Source organism: Gambusia affinis, linkage group LG20 (genome assembly GCF_019740435.1).
Source record: "Gambusia affinis linkage group LG20, SWU_Gaff_1.0, whole genome shotgun sequence".
NCBI classification, from domain to species: domain Eukaryota; kingdom Metazoa; phylum Chordata; class Actinopteri; order Cyprinodontiformes; family Poeciliidae; genus Gambusia; species Gambusia affinis.
Genome location: NC_057887.1, coordinates 11,089,605 through 11,112,948, shown reverse-complemented (window position 1 = coordinate 11,112,948; position 23,344 = coordinate 11,089,605).

Here is a 23,344-nt window from a genome sequence, read left to right as displayed (position 1 = left end):
TCCTGCCATCACAAACATGAATCCTTGCAATTTCAACTATCTGCTGGGATGTTTACCGGAACTGTGTGCTTTGGTCGGATGTCATTACGGTCGAGTTTTTCAGCAAGTGTCAGTAAAGTGGACCTGTTCTCTACCAAAGACCCTCATGATGCATGACATTATAAGCTCTTTAAAATAAAGTGTTTCTTCAAAAAAAATCTGATTGGAAGTCTGGCAGAAAACTGGAAAACCTCAAATGCCAGGAAAGTGTCCAAGAATTACGTTTATGACCCTGCTAAATGTGGCTAGTTTTATAACCCACTCTTCACTGATATAGGCATCATCGTCATCTTAGTGTTCTTATTAATTTGTCTTAAGTGATGCTTTCCAATCGTCCTGCTGATTGTGAGGAGAAACGTCCCTTTCAGCTGACTCAGTGGGCTGCAGGGGAGGCAGTGAGCTCACTGATTCACCCGCCGGCTGCATTTCAGAACTGTGTATTGTAGTGAAGAGGGTAAACATGACCTCAGTCATGGTGAGGTAATGCCAAGTCACTGAATTACTGTTTGAGAAGGCGATAAAGTATTTGGTAAACACCTGTTGGTATCCTTCCACAGAGCAATTGTAAAAATGTGTGTTGCCAGAGCTTCCAACAAACATGGAGGATCAGTAGTTTTGTGTGCTGACTTAGCACTATTAGCCTTCTGTCTACGCTCAAGAGTGAATGTGTAACTTCCTGCTAACCGTATGCGGTTTAGTCTGAGCCCTCTTTCGTCAGGATACCCATGCATGCGTGCAGTCAGCTTAGTGAGGTAGCAGAGCCAGACACACAGTGGGACAGCATTGACAGTCTGTGGAAACTGAATGGCATCTATTGTCAAATAATCAGCCTGGATTATCCTGATGGCTGCAAACATAAGCTGATTTAGGTGCAACTTACTTCACTGGAAACATGGTGATAAGCAGTCTGTATTTTTGTACATCTCCAAAGAGTTATTTGTAAAAAAAAACTTAAAATGTTTAACATTTAAGAAACTGGATCTGACTTCACATCTGTCCAGATGGATTAACAGTCAGAGAAACCAGAGAATTTTCAATTAATCGGCTCTTGCTTTGATGGGAGATCAGCTGATCAAACACTGAAAATTCTGTGGGTTGTATTTCTTTTTTCTTCACTAAACTGAAACCTCTAACCATTTTCTGGTTAGGAATGCATCAACCCACAGTCTGTGCTTTGATGTTATTTGAGTTTATTCAAAATCAGAGTAAAGGCTAGGGCAGAATGTTGGACCAACACAGGAAATCTTGGTTTTCTTTATTTTGTCTTGAACTCAAAACTTTGTAACTATGATCGCGGGAGGGTTGATGTGTGTGTTTTGTTTATGATACGCCCCATTATGTGCAGTATATTGGACATTATCACTGTGTTAGATAATGTACTGACCACCCTGAAATTTAATATCAGTGCTCTTTGCACCGCTTTTCAACCTTTTTTGGAATTACATATTGTTTCTGCATTATAAAACCCTCCAAAGCTTGACACAATCAATTTATTAGATTTTTTTTTTTTTGTCGGTTTTATAAATGTCTAAATGGTTCAAGAAAATTCATTGGATTGTAGAGGCACTTAGGACAATTGATTTGAGTATAAAAATCTGATGCAGCTGCATCTGAAAAATAATTTCTTTAGGTGAGAAAACATTTTTTTGAAGGAGACAAAAAAAAATCATCAAAACACATCATCCTATTGTAGACCAGCTGGACAGAACAGAAAAGATGTAGCCCTGTAGTAACATCTGCACACAGCAAGAAAAAATGAGCCAGTAAATGAATGGATGAATACGTACCAGTGTGTCACTTGTTAGTATTGACCGAGTCAGAAAGAGAAACAAAAACTCCAAGACGGGCAGTCGCACCGACTGTTACCACTACAGACTGGTGGATTATGTCCTTGAGCAGTAAGGATTCAAATGGGTGAACATTCAACCACAGAGTCTCTCCCTCTGGGTTTCTGCATCTCCTCTAGAATTACTTTCAATACTGCTCTCCTGTACTTTAGGTTGGATACTACGTCTTGGTAGATTTTCAGTTGTGCCTTTATTCAGTGAGATGTTCAAAATTGGGATGTTGATTTATTACCAAACTTGAAACTTCTCCACAGCTTTATCTCTGGTTTTTTTTGCTTTGTTCATCAATGTTAATCTTGCTGTCTGCCCACTAATGTTCTCTAACAAAGATCAGAGCTTTTCACAGAGCAGCTGTATTTATACTGAGATTAAATTACACACTGGTGGCCTATTCACCTGTTGATGATTGCTTAACGCAGTTGGTTGCACAGGATTTCTTTTTAGCAGTATCAGATGAAGGTGAATGAATGCAAACTTAACTCACGGTTTTTGGAGTTGACAATGCAATGTAACATTTTGCTTCTACTTCATAATCTTGCACTACTTTATGTTATTAATATACTGATAAGTATGTTAAGGTGTATGGTTCAAATATGACAAAATGTGAAAGGAAGAGTGAATACTTTTACAAATACACAGGGTTGTTTTGGCAAGTAAAGTAGAGCTACTTAAGTGTAATGAAATGACAATTTTTGTCTTACAGAAAATTTTAGGAGGGTAACAACAGTCCTAACACAATAAATTAACAAAACACATTTAACCTTACAACTAAATTGTGCAGTTAAAAAGTAAGAGGTTGTCAGTTTTTTTTTTACATCACAGTAATACTCTTAATAATCTAAATCGTTATTGTTTGTTAAAAATATTCTTCCACTAACAATGTGATGGAAATACGCTTAGTGATTTATTTATTTTTTCCTCATCAACCTATTTGAGAGTATTTTTAAAGAAAAACTTTACAAAGCTTGCTGTTGGCACCTGTTTCAGGACAGATAACTTGATGATGAAATAACCGGTGCGTCACTGGTTTCTAAGTCCTCGCAGGCAGAACGTAAGTGAGGGTCCAAGTTTTCCAGCTGGGCTCCCATCACTGTGCAGCTCACCAGCCTTGGCGATAAGACCATTTTAGGCGTGGAACCATGTCCTTTTTGCATCCATTAGTATTGTGTTAGTGCGTCGATCCCAAGACAAAGACGGATTGTAAATCAAAGGAGGGAGCCTTTGTGACTGCTGTTTGTGTGTCTGCTCTTTCTCAATTGTCATGTGTGTCTGTGTGGGTGTGTGCATGCGTGCGTGTATGTGCAAAAGAGTGAAAGTGGGTTCTTTTTCCTTTCTTCTGTGTAAATGAGTCTTTCTTGCTTTACGACTGTTTAACCTTTTTGTTTAACACTTCTTTTTTACATGGAGACATGTCCGATTATGTTAGCTGATGGGAGAGATCCAATTTTTTACTACACATTCTTTTCGATCTTTGATGCTGAATAAACAGGCAGCAATAAACTGCCAGAAAGCACACAGTAAAGTTAAAGGAATCCTTCGTTGGCACACAGATCAGAATTTTCAGCCTAGTACCATTTTCTGCCTTTCTTTGAAGTCTGACCTGCTGATTAATTTTTTTTCTACGGGTTATATCACATTAAGAGAGACAAAACTGGTCACATATTTATAAGATGCAGCATAAAATCAAGAAGCAACATTTACTGATTACAATGCACACTGTTGGTTGATGCACTTTTAGACCAAAATAGAGAAAGATTTTTAGTGCTGATGAATCTAATTAATATGGAAGATGATATTTGATCTGCTGATTACCAGAGGCAATCGAAAGAAAATAAGTCCACTCTACATGTCGGTTGGGGAGATAAAAAAAGTTTGTATTTTTTGCAAGTAATTTAATGCTCATTTGGAAGTGCTTGTTGAGAGCTGAACCCAGGGCCATTGCACTCATGGTGACCTTTCCATCCCAGCTGGTACATTTTCAGTCACATGACTCTTGGACTGAGTGTCACCCTGTCTGAATCTGTGAGTATTGGAGGAGCAGATTGAGGCCCAGGCATAAATAAACTACTGAATCTATTGATTGAGATCATCTCTTTCATGCTGAACTTCCACTTCAAAGCTTTTTTTTTTTTTTTTTTTTTTTAGTTTTTGAGGGTTGCCATGGAGAAATCCTGCCACTCTAATGTTGTTACCATAGGGATTCATCTTTCGCTGTGGTGCTGCCTTGGTAACAGAGTATGAACTCAGACTAATTTCCTCCTGGCGGGTCTTTATCCAGATTCTCTCTCAAATGAGGTCATTAGTATGCAAGGGGCATCAAAGATAGTTTTTGTCTTTATTATTCCTAATTTGGACATCCAGCGTTGGTTTAGTGTCGGAACTGTGATCTTAGACTTCAAATGTGGAGAGGTGGGAGAAAATTTAAACAAATTAAATAGACAATGAGTAAAAATCAGACAAAATCAATCAGAAACTGATAAGGATTTTTATATTATTTTTTTATTTGGTTTCAATTACACAAAAACCCGATCTTTATCAAGTACTAGTATTTGGACATTCCTTCATGTCAGGCAACCACAAACATAAAACTTTAAGGCAATCTGCAGCCTTTGTGGGAATTTTGTTTTTAGAAGAAAATAAACCTCCTTTTAAAAAAAAATCCCCTGATGTGGAGCCAGCTCAAGCCTTTGTGTTTTGCCTTTGCTGCGGGAGTGACTGTTTTGCCATTTTGACCAGAGATTTCATAATTTACCTACTGATGCATGCAACAAGTTTAAAAAGATACAATTAATTAGCTTCGATATACATTTTTTGTGAAGGTCATCGCTTGGACAAATGTTTGCTGGTATAAACAGATATTTTAGGGGCCCATTTATGATAAATCTGAATCGATCGTCGAACGGATGATTGGTTCCAGAATATATTATTCTCGTCAGTCTGCGGTACCGCTATCAGATGATGTTGAAATGGGCTGAACTGACACAGAATCTTCCAGTTCAACCTGGAATCAGGCCAGTTTTCCGGATGATGATTATTTGAATATCTTTTTGATTAATGACAGTGTGATCAGTTGATTATCTCTCTGTGGTTATCTGGTATCGACACTGATGTACCTGGTCTTTGAAATGGAGGATATCCCTGCGACGAACTGAAATCGTGCAGTTCATCAACCGATCAAAGAAATGTTGAATATCGCAGTTTTGATTCAAACCGGGTCGTTGATCAGATCTGTTTGAAACGGAATCGTTGATCTTTAAATCTTGAACGGTTTTGAACAGCATCCGCTCTGAAACGGGCTGTGATTGTCAGGTCACCGTAAGGTTCAGTTTCTTCTCTTGTACCGTGATCGTCGGCTGATGCGGACCAGGAGAATACTGTCCGTTCTTCGCGGATATCCGGGATTGCTGGCTGTCGTAGTTTTTGGTGATGGCAATGACTATCTGGTTTGAACCTATTGGCACAAACAGGAAGTGTGATCTTGACGGTTGGTTGAGCAGGTGATCTGATGATATTTGATGATGATTCTATCAGTTCTATTGGTTGTGGGCTCTATTTCTTGGACGCCATTTTGATTTTTGACTTTCGGTTTTGATGTGGGCTGATGACCTGATATCACTCGTCACTCATTCGGCTGCAGAATCCAGGAGCAAAAGGCTCAGGCATTTGGCTGAGTTCGTTATGATCAGAATGGACAAAGGGCGTTTTAAAGATGTTTTCTCGGGCAATATTTGGTTTTTATTTTTTGAGTTAATGGGCTGTTTGATATTCAGGCTCTTCTTTAATCATCTTGTCGATCAGTGGAACTGTATTGCGGCGAATAATGCGGGAGTCGGATGAATCCGGATGGGAGGATGAAGAGGATGGTGTGGCGATGGAGGATCATGGACGGGATTGAAAGTGGCGATCGGTTGATTGATATAGTACGCTACTCGCCGCTGGTTGATCGGTGCAGCACGGCTGAATAACGTCGTCAGACTGATTGGCTGGGGTTATCGGTGGAAATCGCGCTGCGTTAAGTGGGCCGTAACGTTGCCTGGCTTTAGTCACGGTGTGGCTCGATCTTTGATGATCTGTTATCGCGGCGGTATCCGTTCTTGATATTTTCGATATTGGGTTATTTTATTGATGGCTGGGCGTTGATTTGGATCATTCTTTGGATCAATCAGATTTAATAATCTATGGAAGTATGTTGTGTTGAGGAGCCCTTTCAATACTTGTTTTATTGTTGTTTTGCTGCTGTAACAAAGGTTCATTTTGTGTGCTGGTAATGAGAATAAGAAAAGGGATAAAAGGAAAATTAATCTTTAGAGAAATTACCAGGAAAAAGAAGGTTTAAAATGGCTGCAGAGCAAAAGAGTGGGAGGTAGGGCTGGAGAATGGGGCAAAAATGATGAAAAACAATTTTATTTTCTGTTTTGATTAACATTATCATAATCAATCCGCTTTAGAATACTGCATGAGGAATTTTATCAACCTCTTAAATTAAATCAATTATCCTAATTACCTTCTAAAAACTAATATGAGCAATGATTTTTTTTCTTGGCATGTAGCTTGCTTTTTGTTTAAATTAAATAAAGGGATTAAGAGGTTTTGTATATTTTTCAAAAATATGATTTATCTATGCCACGTCAGGGATTATAGTATTAATCAAAGTGATGTCTATTTATGATGACAAATTACAGAAAGAAAAAAAAAGAAGCTGAAACTTAATTCAATTAGTTAAAATGCTGCATACTGTACATCTCCTTAGAATTTGGTTAAATTGCCTTAAACTGTACTGCAGTTGGTTGCTCAAATTTGGGCCCAATCCTACAGAGAGAACTGTTGTAACTTAGTCAGGTTGGTAATCCGCCTTTCTTGCATACACCTTTTTAGCTCTAGACTGAATCTTAAATTTTTCGTTGAGAATTGCATTGGCCATTCCAAAACATTGAGTTTGTTGTCCTTAAGCCACTTTGTAGCTAACGTAATAGTAAACTTAAGGCCACTGCACACATTTTTGCTAAATTTTAACCTGTTGGCTGATGCATTGGGATGTTGCTTCAAAATTTCCACATAGTCTGTCCTCAAGACGCCACTTATTTGTGAACTGCACCAGTCCTTTCTGCAACAACACATTGTGGCGCTACCTTCTCCATATTTTCTAGATGGGATGGTGTAAGCTATATTCTTTTTTTTTTTCAATGTCACAATGGTTTCTCAGAAATTTACCTTTATCATCATAACACAAGCCACGTCTCCAACAATTAAGGTTGTTTAGTGCACTTGCAAATTGTAATCTAAGTTTTATATTTCCTTTGGAGTAATGTCTTCTTCCACTCAAAAACACTCAAATGCAGGAAAACATAGAGCATGTCACAGTTTTAGGAGGGAGTGTGGGGAACAGAAGTAAGAAGGAGGTATGTAATGACAAACTGGAGGGACGGGAGTTCAAATAAAAAGCTCTCGATTCTGATGCAAGCTGCAGTCTTGACTGATGTGACATGACTGTTGTGTTGCTGTGATTCTGTGGAGAAGAGACAGTTGGTGGTGATGTGAGAGAAAAGGAGAGGCTGAAGAAAAAAATGAACAGGCCTGTTTTAGGAAATAAGCATCAGGCCAGATAAAAACATGGATAGGCAGTAAAAGGGAGGAAGGCTATTAAAATGATTTAAAAAAAACAAAAAAATGATGCGTATGAAGACGAGGAAGATGTAAAGCCATGAGTAAAAACAAAAAAAGGGGGAGGAGAGTGTTTTGGTTTGCAAGAATTGCCTTCCCTGTTCTACTTGTTGCTAGGGACACGTGAAAACGGTGTGGATAACATGCTGAATGAGTAATCTGGGAAGATCCGAGGACTATCACACACCATTAAAGCAGCAAAGTGAGTACTGTGTTGTGGGAGTTAAAGGTGAGAATGATGGAAGCAGCAGAGATGTTTAGTGAGAGACGACCAAGAGAAAGCCTATGTGCCAGTTAGCAAACTGTTGTCTGAGTTTAGAGGGGATTAATATATGCATTTTACTATTTCAACTACTATTAATTTCTGAGTAACAACAGCTTTTCAGTTTTATTATATACATTTATGGTAATTTTAAGTTATCCAAGTCTAATTGTATGCTTTGTGCTCTGAGTGATGTCATGCTTTATTATTAATTTTACATTACCAAGGTAGTCAGCCTTGTTGTTGTCAGTTTCTTCATTGTTCATTTTGCAGAGGTTGAATGCTGAACAAATTAAAGTTGTGTTGGTTTTACATGTTTGGCCAAGCTTGTGAAGTTATTGGTGTACTTAAAAGTGCTATACTGGTGCAGAGTAAGTAATTTTGTAATTCAATAGATTTGTATCTGTGTTTTTTTTTATTTTATTTTTTTAAAAGAAACGTTTTAAGTTAAGTCACCACAATTTTTTTGTATAGGATCGGTATTGGTCGATACTGAACCTCAGATATCTGTATCAATGTTATAATTTTATTCTATATTTTTAAATCTTACTTTTTATCATATCTGAGGGTTTTAGTTGGATGTTTGACTGACTTTGTAAGGTAATTTTCTCTTGTATGTGGAGAAGACTGTCAATAATAAGACTCATGTCATGTTCTGTTTATTATTACTGAATATAAAAGGGATGGAAATAAGGTACTTTTAATTTGTGACACCTAAAATCATAATGGATCTTAAACCTAAGATAAAAATGGTTCAGTTTAGTTTAAAGATTAGACAAACCTCCACAGGCTGGAGTTCTGTCTTAGGTTTCTTATATTTAGTATTTTATTTCAAGATCGTGTCCAACCAAGAGTGAAACAAATCAAATTTTTCTTCTTACAGTAACCTGTCCAATTCACCTGGGAAATACAAGTGCTCTGTTTTGTTTCAAGCCCTGCGACTGTGACAGAAATGGAAGTCAAAGAAGGGGGTGTGAGTTTAACACGAGGGATCTAGGAGCTTAGTAGGTGTGTTAATGGATGTAACTATGACAACCAGAGACCCACTGGGAGAGTGAGGAAGTCAGAAAAAGCATGGAGAGGTGGGAAGTTAGTCATCAGGTAGAGAAAGGTGCCAGCTTTACATTAAATAGCAACTGGATTTACAGCAAAAATTTACTTTACATTAGGTTCAACAGTGGTCACCATAAATGTGTCTCTGACTGAACTGCATGAACTGAAGGCTTCAAACTGATATGAGCTGCCATACTGCAACTTCATCATATACACATACAGCTTGGTATGCAGTTTTACATTTCTTCAGTGCAACTTAACGCCTGTCTGTCTGAAATGTGTAACTAAAGACAGAAGGATGGTGTGAACGACATCTTGCTGGAAATACCTCAGCGGTGTGTTGGATGGGAGATTCCAAATGCTGTATAAGCTTATCATTGAAAATTAATTTGCTGTATGAATACTTTTCACTAAACTTAATTGTGGAACTTTGTAATAATGAAAAATGCTAAATGATGCCTATACATGGTAGAAAAAGTCTACACACCCCAGCTCAAGTGGCAGGTTTTTGGATGTAAAAACTTATGCTATAATAAATAATTTATTTTTTTTTTCTAAATTGAATTTGATATATATATATATATATATATATATATATATATATATATATATATATATATATATATATATATCTCATGCAATTAACTAAAAAAAGAAGTAAAAAAACACAATAACCTGGTTAAAATCGTGTATACACCATTTGCTACTTTATTAAACCATCTTTTAAGTAAATTCCAGCATGGAGTCTTCTAGGGTTAACACTTGCCATTAGTTATACAAAAAACATATCGGTCCTTATTGGATTCTATCAACAGTTTATTTTCATAACTTCTAAATGTCTTGGTTTTTTAATAAATGAATTCAAATGTGTCAGTCTTCCCCTTGTCCACAGTTGTATACAACCAAGCACATACGCATGAAAACTGCTTTTACTAACATTTGTGAAGGAATGGGTCAACCTCAGGAGGTCATTGAATCCCAGTTTGGTGCTGTGATAGGATTCTACCTATCCAATGAGTTCATAAATGCTTCACTAGTAAATAATCTAAAGTCAAATGTTAGGTTGGTCATGTGACCTTCTGATGTTTGAGAACTATGTGAGGGGAGTTTGGGTTTCTATGCCCAAACACATTGCCTTATATCACCAAGTGCAACGCAAAGTGCTGAATGTAGTGTTGTAACTCAAGCTGCCAGAGGACTCTGGCACAGCTAAGGCGTGTCCAGCTAGTTATGTCTGGTATTTCAATGAACAATTTTTGTTACTTCAGCCTGCCAATATATTTTAGACAATTTTATGCTCCCAAATACTTGGGACAGTTTGGGCTTGTCCACTTTCTCTTCCAACATAATTTAGAACAGTAGAGAGAGGTTAATAAAGGCATGGATGGATTGAGTTTGCCATGAAGCAGCTTGAGCCACCTTATCTAGCAAAATCAAATGTAGAGATTTTGTTAGTGAGAACTGTGAGCTTTTTTCCAACATCTGCGTCTGTCTGAACTCACAAATAGGCTTCTGGAAGAATGATGAGAATTTTTCATATACGATCTCATGAACCCTTTAGAATAGCTGCAGACATCTTATTAAACTGCATGAATAAATAGTGGGATGTCACTAAGTGTTCATGTAAGACAGACAAGTAACTTTGTTAAATGTTTGAAATTAATTAAGAACATTTGAGTTCAGTTGTATCTGCTGGATTAGCAGTGAAATAAGAAACATTCAGGTTTTGTTAAGATGAAAGCTTCCTTAGATTTGCAGCCCTAAGGTGTATATTTGCTTTACTGTACTGATCCTGAAATGATCTGCTTTACAGCATTGCCTTTTAGTCCGATCTGCTGAGGCGAGCAGCACATGCATGCTCAGTCAGTGTTTTTGTGTTGCTTTATTCAGAGAAGTGGACTTTCCTTATGTAACAAGACGGCCCACGTTCATCATACTCAGCCCACACCCTCTGTAATGTCAATACTGTCAATGCTTACAACAAGAATGAGGTGTTTGCTCCAGAACAGAGGCAATCTGATTAATCCAAACCCTTTTCTAAAATTATTTTAACCATTTTAACTACAGCTGATCTTTCACTTTCAATATATAAGAACATGATGGAAAGAAACATTTGAGAGTTTTAAATTAAGTACTTTTGATTTTAAATGTATTTATTATTAATAATAATAATAATAATAATAATAATAATAAATAAACAATTTGACTATTGTTTAAGTAATATATAGTGGAATCTGTTATATGCAAATTTTACATACTTAAGATTAGTTTTATAATATTCTATAAACCAGTAAAGAACAGGATTAACAATGTAGTGTATTTCCTTTGTGCCTAAATAAACCACTGATTTAAATAAAATTTTATCTAGTTCAGTTAAGTGCCTTTAAGGAAAATCATAGTCTAAAAATCTTTCCTTCATTTTTTTATTATGATAATTTTTAAAGATAATTATATTTTGTAATTTTCACTTAATTTTTTACTTTTAGTAGTTTATATATTTTCCACTTTCCTCTGTATATTTTGTTCCTCTGTGCCTCCTTGTTTTGTGTTTATGTACCTTGACAATGATACCTTTATATAGTCTTGAAGTATCTATCATTAAAATGAATTCAGATCAGTTGTGTTCAATTCCCTATAACTTGCTTTGATTCAGTTGAGTAAATTGTTAGTTCATCTTAATTCAACAAAATTATTTTACGTACAGTACAGACCAAAAGTTTGGACACACTTTCTTATTGAATTCAATGAGAAGGCGTGTCCAAACTTTTGGTCTGTACTGTATATTCAATTCAGTCAAACTTTATTACTCTGAAATGACAGTTATATATTATAGGAGCTTTTTATGCTGTAATTATGTCTTACAAGAGTGACTACAGAAAGATATGGCTAGGGGCAGAAATGATCTCCTGTCAGGGTCAAAGGCTACTATGTTGTGCTCTGTTCAGCCTTGGTGTTCTCTTTTGAAATCAACCTGACTTGACTTATCCATAACCTAATCGGATGCTGCGAAATCTGTAAGGTAATCACAATCCTAAGATTCTACAAATATTCTCACACTGAATGTGTCTAACCTGTTCTTTGCTTATAGTCTACTCACTGGGGAAATCATGTATTTATTTCTTTATTTCTTTATTTATTTTCATAATGAATAAACTACTGTTAGCAGAAATGGTCAGAGGTATTGTTGAGACATGCATACTCATCAGCCCAAAGGCAAATTGCTGTCTATGTTGTAAAGACAAAAGGCATGCTTGATGGGGAAATCATGCATCACAGCGTATTCGAATATAACAGAGTTGGCCTGCAGTTGAACCACAAGACATTTAGGTTCCAACATCCTAGTGGCAAGGGAGTTGTGCAAGAGGGAGAGAAATCTTGGACAGGTTACTAAATACCACGGTGTAATCCCAGTAGGAATGCCCGGTGCGCAACGTTTCAGGAGCTGGCTACATCTCCTGCGCAGATCACGATTCCTGTTGAGGCAGACATTACCAGAGACACCTGATCAGTCCTTAAACACCAAGTGACTTGTGGAGTTTGGCCAGGTTCTTCTGGTGGGGTTGAGTTGCAGGTTCTTTTCTAAAGCAGGATGTCTGTGGCCGCAGACCGTAACTTGAAACCGATCAGATGTCCATTGAAAAATTCTCCTGGCTTGCTTAGAAAGTCGGCAATGTTATCCTCCAGTCACGCCCTTGGCAACATGTAAACTATGTAGTAGCACCAAAGTGATTGCATTTACAAGGAAGGCTTTTTGTCTGTGAATGACTATTAGTGCTTTCTAAAATATTCAGGAAAAGATAATTGCCTGACTTTTGTGTGTCCTGCTGCAGATTTTGTTTCTTTCAATAAGAATACATTCATGTGTTTTGTCTCCTAAAATAATGTAACCAAGCAGTATGTTTGGTTTTGTTATTTAGAAATGAGTAATTCTTCTTTTATATTTAGCACAGATGCATTTCATTTGGACTTTTCTTTGAGACAACCTCTGAATAAATTGATCCATAACCTTTAAGCAAACCCCAATGTCCAATGATTAGTTCAACACAGACTTTTACCACAGAGACAATAAGATAGAGCAATACTTAAACATTTAAACCATTCAATGTGGTAAAACACATATTATTATAATTTTAAAATGATCTCGTTACAGAAACACCAAACATGAGTAAATGTTATTTTCATGTATGTGCTGTATTTAATTACAGTTGGAGTATGCTGTTATATTCTGCACATTGGAATATAATTCTCTTATATTCTGCTCATTGGTCTATAAGTGATTTTAACATATTGTAAATCCCTAATGGAGACGTCACCAAGAGTGGTTGAGAAAAGTAGAGCTCAGATCTTGTGGGACTTTCAGATCTGACAGTAGAAGGCAAAACAAATGGATCTTTTTGTTAAAAAAAAGTAAATACACACATGTGCCTCCTTTTAACTTAGATGTTGTGAATTTATCTATCAGACACCACCAAAACCGTCTTCGGCTGAGCTTTTCCAAACAGTTTAAAGGTATATTGATCATGAAGACCATTATGCAAACATCAAAATGATGTTCGTTTACCTGTACAAAGAAATTAACTGTTTCTTTACATTTCCTAAAGATCATTTGAACCACTTACCTTTCCTAAGTATTTAAAGAGGGCTTGGGAATGAAACCACACATTTAAAGTGTGATTATCAAATCTATTTAAAAATAAATATAGAGAATCATGATAATATCCAAGTTTTCTGCAGTGGTGATTGGAAAGGTGCATGGAAAATGGTTTAGTTAAGCAAGAAATATGGCTGACTCAAGTACTCTGCATTTTAACCCTAATCCACATTCATCATTTTGATCTCCCACTTTCCTTGTTTATTGCCTGCGTAGTTACTAGAGCAGTATATACCACGTACAATAGAGACAGTATAATGAAGGTGGTGATATTCTTTGGGGTTAGAGTCCCTGCCACTGTGGTCCTTTGGAGCCAACATATTGTGCTTTTGCTGAGGCAGCCACGGAGCAGAATGCTGCGCTTGGCTCAGTTTCAATGTCTTCACAGGAACAGGACAGAACCCAGCTCTCATAACGTGGTTGCTTCAGTGTGCGGGTTTTTTTTTGTTTTTTTTTCCAGCCACCTCAGTCATGAAGACATGCATAAAAGCAAAGAGGAGGTTGTTTTATGTGATAAGGTGAAAGGAAAAGCATAGAAAGAGAAATGGGAGTGATTTATGGTCTGGGCTTGATGATTTAATACAGACTTCTGTGTTTGCCTTAATCAGCAGCTGACTGAGAACCAGGACTGCTGAGTGTTTTTTATCTTTATTAGATTACTGCTTTAATCAATTCCTAATCTGTACAGCATCCATTTGTAATATGTAATCATATTCCTCTTAATAAATCATCAGGTTTAATAAAAGGCAATTAGCAACCAGTTTTGCCTTCCAAATCTTTGTTTATTTAACATTAGTGTTATACCATGATAGAATTACTGTTTTAACACAAATCTTAGGGTAAAAATTTTTGCCTCAATTTAATTATTAGGGGACTTTTGATGGCCATTTGTTGAGCTGAATTTACGGGCATCAGAGTGAATACGACTTGATGTAAGTATTTTTCAGATTCTTAATAAAATTTTAAAATTGTCTTTCTGATGATACATTCAATCTTACATCAGATGTAAAAATGTGGAAAGAATTATAGGGTGTGGATACTTTTGAAAGGCACAGTCAGTAAGCTGTAGCGTAGTTTGGGGAGGGGGTTATACATGCCATTACATTTTTGTGTCAGTAAAACATGCAGCTCCGAGTTATTTACACAGGTAATTCCCGAGACTCATTTCAGTATATTAAAAGCAAACACATAGCTTTAGTTTTAATGTTCAGAGTAGAGATGTAGCTGTTAGACGAGCAATAAATCCTGTCAACTATTGCTGATAGAAGCTTCCATTAATGTTACTCCTTTTAAGGGAAAGTAAAATCTGCACAAACACCATACAGGGGAAGAATTAGTTTAATGTTGAAGGGACTGACTAAGCAGCAGCAGTTTGAGAAGGAGCCATGGTTTGCAGAAAAGCTTGCAGAGTGTTGGCTATAGATCACTGATGAAAACCTGCAATGGGGAAGCTCTGAAATAGCTAAACGCTAAATGTGTTTCTTCTCTGCTGCTGTTGCAGTGTGTAGTACGGCAACATTTATTATTATTATTATTATTATTATTATTATTATTATTATTATTATTATTATTATTATTATTATTATTATTATTATTATTATTATTATTGTATTTATTCCTGGGCTAAGGGGCTGAAATAGAACAAAGGATTATCAGTTTGGAATAATTTTGAAGTTTCACTTGAAAACCATACCAGAAACATGTTCCTTATGACACACTATGTTAGAGAAACATACAAGTTTATGTTCCTATAAGATGCTCCTGAGACGATTTGAAATCCTCTTCAAATTTCCCAATAAGAAATCTGCGTTCTGCACATTTGCGTTCAAACTTGCAAATGTGCAAGAGACCTTTGCCATGTGCCAAAGTGCAGCTCTCTAATATCACAGGCTTTTGAATTATTGATTGATCATAAGACAAGTGGTTCCATCTGTGATCACGGAGCACAAAAAACGTTTCTAATTTGGATCTTTCAGATCAAATGCTTTATTTAAGACAGGCTACCGGTCTTCTGAAAAAAAAAAAAAGCGAGCTATAATCTAAAGAAACATGACTTTTATCAAATTAAATACTGTCAACCTGTCATGTAAAAATGTGCCTGTTTTTCTGAGATGGAGTTCTCATTGAAGTCAAGAAAAGGTGTCAGACAGTGGTCGGATCGTGCTGATATGACTGTCACCATGGCGACAGGAGACTAAGAAGATGATGTAATCGTTTTCTCTGTATTTAGCTGTTGAACTTACAGTAAGTGACCTCTAAAGTGAACCCCGCTCACAATCATTAAGATTTTTGTCATGTTCTTCCCAAATCATATTTCACCTATAGAGCTAATGTGGTAAATATCATCATAATTGAAAAACAAAACAAAACAAAAAAGAAAACAAGATCTTAGACTGCATTGTTAAAGTTGATTTGGTGATCCAAGCTGGACTGAAAGAAGTAGAAGAAAATAAATAGAGGAACAGAGCCTCTAGTGGTGCCTAGACAATAAAACAAAAGTTTTTTTTTAAAAAGCTAAGATGCTGACAAATATGTTGTAGGTTAGAAATAGATACAAATAGAAGTTACAATTCTGAACCAAGCCTCCATTTTCTACATTTTATATAGAAGTTAAAAAAGTAGTCTCTTTAAACTACCATGCTCTATTACTTTGAAAGTCAGGCAAATATTCTTGGAGTTGTTAATGACTTGCTCAGAGATTTATTTTGCCATTTGGGAACAATTTTATGCTTATTGCTCTAATTGTTATTTTAGTCTTCTACATTGACTGAAAATGTTTCAGAAAATGGCCAATATGTAAAGATTCTGACGTGAATGAGTGAAGTCCTATCTGCATCTTTCTGCTAATGAAAACAACTGAAGAAACTATTGGGTTTATCATTGTTTGTTGTTTCCAGAAAACAACAACAAAAAATTGTAATTTCCATTTTATGACTTGGGGATAGGAAGCAAAATTGGAATTTTAAAGATATCTCTGTAACTCGAACCTTAAAATTCACTGCTAATAATTTATGACAGAAACTGTAAAAATAAACATTTTAATTGCACTAGTGCTTGTTAATTACATAAGAGTACATTGTATCTTCGTAAAAGAATATGTTGCTGCAGTTTTGAAATGCATATAACAATGATAACATCTTGTGAACTGCTGGTGACGATCAAAAGTGCTTCCAGTTAATTTTACCATAATCAGACCCATCACGGCACTCTACCACAGCTGTCAGTGTAGTGGGCAAATAGAAAAATTCAGACACTTGATGTGCTTGTGCAGTGTGACGTGTGAACAGCACAAACAGAGCACTTACTGAACATCATCAAAGAAGCAAGACCTTTCCTGTTTTGGTCTTTTTTTCTGTGGAAGTCAGGCATGTATCAGCACAAAAACAGCCCACATGTACAATAAAATGTAATTACAATCCTAGCACAAATAAACGCAACACATCATATTTCTGTGCTGACATGATGTGTAAATATGACCTTGTAACATTTTTTATTTTTTTTAATTTTTACTATTTGAACTCTTTTACCTTCCATTGAGATTTATTTGGTCAAAATACTCATACGTGGGTCATATTTGGCTTTTACAAAGTGGACCTGGACTCATAATGTGACACGTATATGGGACCCACTTCTTTTGACTAAGTATAAGCCATATAAAAATAGTGAGTTAGGTCCACTATGTTCCCATTCTACAAAGTGACAGAAAGATTAAACATAAATCTGAAAATGTCTGGGTATTTCCATTTTTCTGTCATAATTTGCTTTCCTACTATTCAATTTCAGTGTTTATCGTCTCTTACGCCTCACTTTGCTGCATCCTTTCCCAGTGGCCACATGCCTCCTACTTGATGTGTTGCCATGACAGGCTGCCAGGGTGTCGCTGCCAGGGTCGCTTGCATGGTTCTACTGAGCATGCCCAGCAGAGTTAGGTCAGGATACCCATCCTGAAGTGGCTGCATCCTGCTGGTTTCCAGTATGCTCTATGTGTGTGAGTGTGCGTCTTCTGTGTAGGGGAACTCAGAAAGGATATATTCTCTGAGTGTGTGTGCGTGTATTAGGATGACTTGTCGGTCTCTTAAATGGAAAGTTCATGACTAATTAACCTTGATGATACCAGCGAGGGTTGAGGATCAGGGAAGACAAACATAAGTTGAGTGTAAAGATGAGAAGAATGACTTTGATCTTCAAAGGCAAACAAATGAAGTTGCAATGTAATTTTCATCATCAAAGGAATTTTTCTGAATCCATGGATCCACTTTTTGACTTGTTTTTTCATGAATCATGTTGGTACTTCTGCGGTTCTAAGAAGCTTAAAATATTTATTGAATGGTGTCATGTCACATATTAAGCCTGAAAGCAAATTTTACTGTCCACAAGGGAACCCGGTATACTTGCAGAAATAATTAATTCTATATAATTTTTTCATTCTCACAAACCGCGTATTGGTAAATCATTTAGTCCAGGCTATTTTAGCATATGTCAGTATTAATCTAAGGAATAATCTTATAACTTTTTACAATGGGAAGTGCTGGAAATTTTCTTTAAAAATATTTATCTTAACAGAACAGAGTCAGTATTCAAAGAAATCCTGCATATTGTTTTTATCTGTCAGTTTAACATTTTGGGTTTAAAGAGTAGAAAGAAAATTTAGTCTGTCAGCTGTGACATTAAAACATTTAATCCCAGCAGTTCAAAGGCTACAAAAATAATTAAAGTTGTCATGCAGCGTAATATTTATTCTTTCACTCAGAATCATCTTTACCTGTAGAATAATTCTTAATTTCACAATTTTTGAGCTTCCAACTAATCTTAAATAAACAACATAAAATCTGGTTTATTGAACATACATTGGAAATGAACATAAAGTTGTCTATAAATTAGTGCGTATCAGAGTAGATTCCTACCATGAATGCATGTAGACCTTTGATATGAGATTGTGTCTAGACTCAAATTTGGAACAGGATATCAGAACATCCCACTAGGTGCTGTGGTCTTCATTGATCCTTCATTAATCGGAAACAGAAGTTTGGCTCCACCAGACGCCTTCGGAGAGCTGGCAGTAGCCACCGTGTATAATTATGAGGAAAAAATGCCCTGGGGAAAAATGTGAGTTAGGACCCAATAAAGCTCACGTTTCCTTGATTTCACTTTTAAACTCATCTTTAAAGCCTACATCCAACCAAATCTCATACAGAGAGTATAAAGGAAAGAAGCAAGTCATCTTCATAAGGTGTTTTGTTGAATTTCACATGGAAGTTCAACAAAACAATGCAAAAAAACCCCCAATGTTTTATATATATATATATATATATATATATATATATAAAACATATATATATATATATATATATATATATATATATATAAAACATATATATATATATATATATATATATGCATAGATGTTTAAATATAATTTTATGAATCTATATATTTTTGAATTTGCTATAAAGTTATAACAAAGAGCTTGTTATTAGAACATTTGAAGAAATTGTCGACCACAACAAATAAAAACTTTTTTGCATTACTGCCACTAATTGGTAGGATGATTTAGCCTTTAAAGAGTTGTTAAAGTTTGTCAGCGAGCCCAGGTGTTAGGCTTGTGATTCCCAGTCTTTCAGTTGTTCAAAAAATTTGCTGAAACCCGTCTCTTAGTTTGTAGTCAAATTTGTGTGTCCATAGCTTTTCCTATCATACAATCACTCCTAGGCATGATGTGATATCTCTTTTCATTGTAATGTGTTTATTGTTAATTGTTCCAGACGTTTGACTTTGTCCAGGAGTCAGATTTGAACATTTAAGAAAATTAGGTCAGTATGACCATGTACCTCTAGAAGCTGCAAGGACTCTTGGTCTTATTGGGATTGTGAAACTGCACCTCTAGATGTAACACCACCTCTATTATTTTGCTACACCCCCTCCCTTTAAATTCAGATTTTATGGAATGTTGTAAACAAGTGTTACATCCTGGAAGGTTCAGAACCACACAATTCTTCTGTAGGATCTATCTATTGCTGTGGAGAGACACAAAATTGGGAGGGGTGTGATGTGGCTCGATGTGGCCCTGGCACAGCGGAGGGACGCACAGCTTGGAGCTATTTGTGGCTGGTGTATCCTGTTGCCAAGGAGACAGCTGGCAGAGTGCCAGCAGGAGACCAAAGCTGACCCCAGACAGATACACAGACAGAAGGACAGACAGACACAGATAAATACATTTGACTTGAGTTTAAACCCCTCTGCATAGATGTTAAGTAAATAGATTTAAAAGGGTTTTGTATTTGTTTGTTTTGTTTTGAATTGGAAATGTTTAAAATTGGGGTTGATTATGCTCTTGATTTTTTAATGCAAAGCCTTTAGCAAAGCAATGGTTACTTACTTCTATTTTTCACAAGCACACCATAATACCTTCACTCTGAGGGGTTAGTCCTTCATCTGCCCAGGGCGATTACAATCCATCAGAGATATCTCTGGGGTAATTTTTTTTATTTATCCCTTTAAAGCAGTGGTGCTTTAATGAACAGGTGATTAACAGGCTTCTACAGCAGTTGCAAGCATGGAAAGCACATAGTGCCATCATTTCAGTTAGCTGTCCTAGATTGGGGAAATGTCTAAAACATGCAGGACAGTGGACCCTGAATGTTAGGGATCACTGCAGTAAAGCATATTTATTTGAGTTATTTTAGTTGGTTCGACACAGTACTTTTACTTGATGATCACTCGCAGGCAACTGATAAAACTATGTGGTTTTCTAAAATAGAGTTTATTTGATCTTTTTTCATAGAGCATGCCTAAAGAAAGAAAGCAGCTCACGGAGTTGAAATACCAAGTGTAATTCTACTACCACTACTATAACTACTACAGCATTCGTTTTGCTTGACCCTGATTGGCTGTACCTCCAAAAGTGGAAAAAAGAAAGATTGTGGATGTTACCTTCTGCATAAGCACCGTGTGTGATTCATATTAAGGTGGATCTGTTTTTAGGTTATTTGCAAAGAAATGTCTCCATTTGCTTTGAAACTTGAGCAAAGCTAGACTTTAGTTTTTCTGTAGGATGAGTGTCTGCTATGACCTCCATTACAGCAAAAGTCTAGTTTTTACTGGGGACCCAGACTCTGACTCTGTGTGTTCCAGTCTGCCTGAATCCCATCTGGCCTTAACCATCATGTAACAGTTGCTTAAACATTAGAGTGCATTTTGTTGTTTTTTTGTGCCTTTATCTAATCTAGGCCTATTTGGTGAGCTGTTCATCAAGTATCTGGTTTCTGCTTTGTGTGTGGAGAGTGAGAGTGGAAAAAACAGTGAGTGAGACATGAAGACATCAGACAGCTGAAAGAGAGAGGCCATATTATGATGGAGTAGAGATTTCTTTTTGATGACAGTCCTGCATCACAGGAAGGATTACACTGTATTAGAAGCTAGAGTTTTAGTATTTGTATATGTATATTTTTATATGTATTTGTGTTTGTATATTTGTATATGTATAGTTCAGTTGTGGCTGAACTATACATATACATGACTATACATTTGGCTAAATGTCTTTCTGTGAGTTGCACCTTGATACTCTTCTTGGTAGAAGTAAAATAGTTCATGTAAAGGAACCGGAACTCTCTTCAAAAACAAAAGTCTGTTTGAGATGATCAAATTCATCTGCTTCCAAGTTCCAGCCATTTATTTGACATAAAGCTTAAATATATAGGAGTAGACTCTTGTATTAAATCTGTCTTTTGACATTTAGTGCACCAATATCTCTGACAAGCATTTTGGTCATCCTGTCACCAGCATGCTTGACAGGTGTGTTCTTTTGTTTGACAGTGTCACCTTTACTCCTCTAAATATATTTACAGTAATTTTGGTGCAGTCTTTGCCTCTTTTGTGGTCAGCATATCTGCTCATATGAGTGAGCAGATATGCTGACTACATGTCAAAACAGAGTTTCCCAAAATCTACGAATCCTAAAATATTCTGGTATTTACATGTCTTTTTCACGCAAAAACAAACAAACAAACAAACAAACAAAAAATAATATTAAGGAAAAACCAGGAACCAGAGGGAAGTATTACATCAAAGAAAGAAGAAAGGAAATCGTGAAGGTGCTTCTTTATTTATCTTTGTTCTGGCTCCTCTAAGTGACCACAAAAAGTACTGCATCCTTAAAACCATTAAACGACATTATGGCAATGCTACACTGACACACCGATTTGAATCCAACTTTCACCAAATAAATACGGCTTAAATGATGAACCCAAATGTCATTAGATTAAAAATAAGGTCCGTCAGTGTCAGCTACTTTCTCATTTTCTATGTTTATGTCCCTGCTATTTACACCGACTCTGCTGGGATTTGAAGGCTGAGCTATATCTGCATTAATGCTAATTAATTCTTATCCCAGCATGGACAGAACAGATGGGGCCGCAGGTTTTGCCAGCATTTGATTGTGTTGAATTTTCCGGAAGAGAAGGGGTGGGGGGAACAAATGTCGCTTCTGTGCTTCAACAGTAGAGGGAGCCAAACACCACAGGAAAATCCCTGTCCATGTAAACAGGAAGCGTTATTCATCATCTAGATTTATTCCTAATAATGATAATTGTTAGTAGGCCGGTCATTTCATTTTGGGTGGAAAGAGAGAAGGAAAAGACGATAGCGATAAATAATTGAGCTCGTTTTAATTTATTATGTGATTAATTGATTTATTTCTTATTCCAACAGGCCTAATTGTTTGGAAGAAAGATTTTTTTAAGTTTTCTGAGACTTTTGTTGCTGCTTAAAAAAAAAAAAATATCTTATTCATCCATCATATTCCACAAAGATCAGATCATAGTAGAAACAGATCCACGAGCAAAACTCAGACTTCTCTTTCCAGCATCACTCTTCTGCTCCTTCTCTCTTTGCTTCCCCAGGCTGTGACGGATCTATATAGTTCCTCTGATAACTTCTTGGCCTGGCCGAGTGTCTCCTAACAGTGAGATGTGGCATGATATGATGCCTAAATCATCTACGCCAAGCAAATGAGGATGAATTATTTGTGTCTCCCTCAGGTTGAAACAGTTTATCTTTTTAGGAAGTAACATTGTTCTTTAAGCGTGGAAGCCAGTAAGACACATCCGTCCGTAACTTGATGAACTGCAGCGTCTCTGGTTGAAGAGGCGCTAGGTTTGCTGACGGTTGTGGCTTGCGGCAAGATATCGTTGGAATAAAAGCACAAAGACTTATATATTGATGCAGAAAGTCCCTGAAAGGAAGCCGACAGATGACAGAAGAATACATACAGAGGAAATGAGGCCGACATCTCTGCTGGTGACCCACATCAAGAGCATGTGGAGCATCAGAACATTTTCCCTAGTGCTGTTCTTGGTTTCAGTGAACAGATATGCTGACTAAATCATCCTGAAAAAACAAAAAAAAAACAAAAACCAAAAAAACTATATACTTCCTCTTGAGTAGTTGCAGTAGCTTTAAGTATCTGATCCATGTTGAAAGAAACCACCTAATGTTAATGCCAGTTTTTTTAGGACAGATAGGAAGCCTTTAAAGGGTTGGTACGTCTAACTCGTAAGCTCCTTTTACAGATGGACATAATGAAGGATTAGTACTAAATCCCAGCTGAAACCACAGCCTGACAGATGAATTATTATATAGCACTAAGTGAAGTTTGTGATTAGCTTCGGGCGACACTGTTGAACAGAAATTTCCACCCAATTTCTTTCAAGTGCGCTGCAGTCATTACATCCTTTAGACACTAAAAGACCAAATGTGCAGAGAAAAAAATGTTTCTAGTGATTGTGAAAGTGCAGCTCGGATTACACACAATTACAGAGGAAAAATGATTCCCTT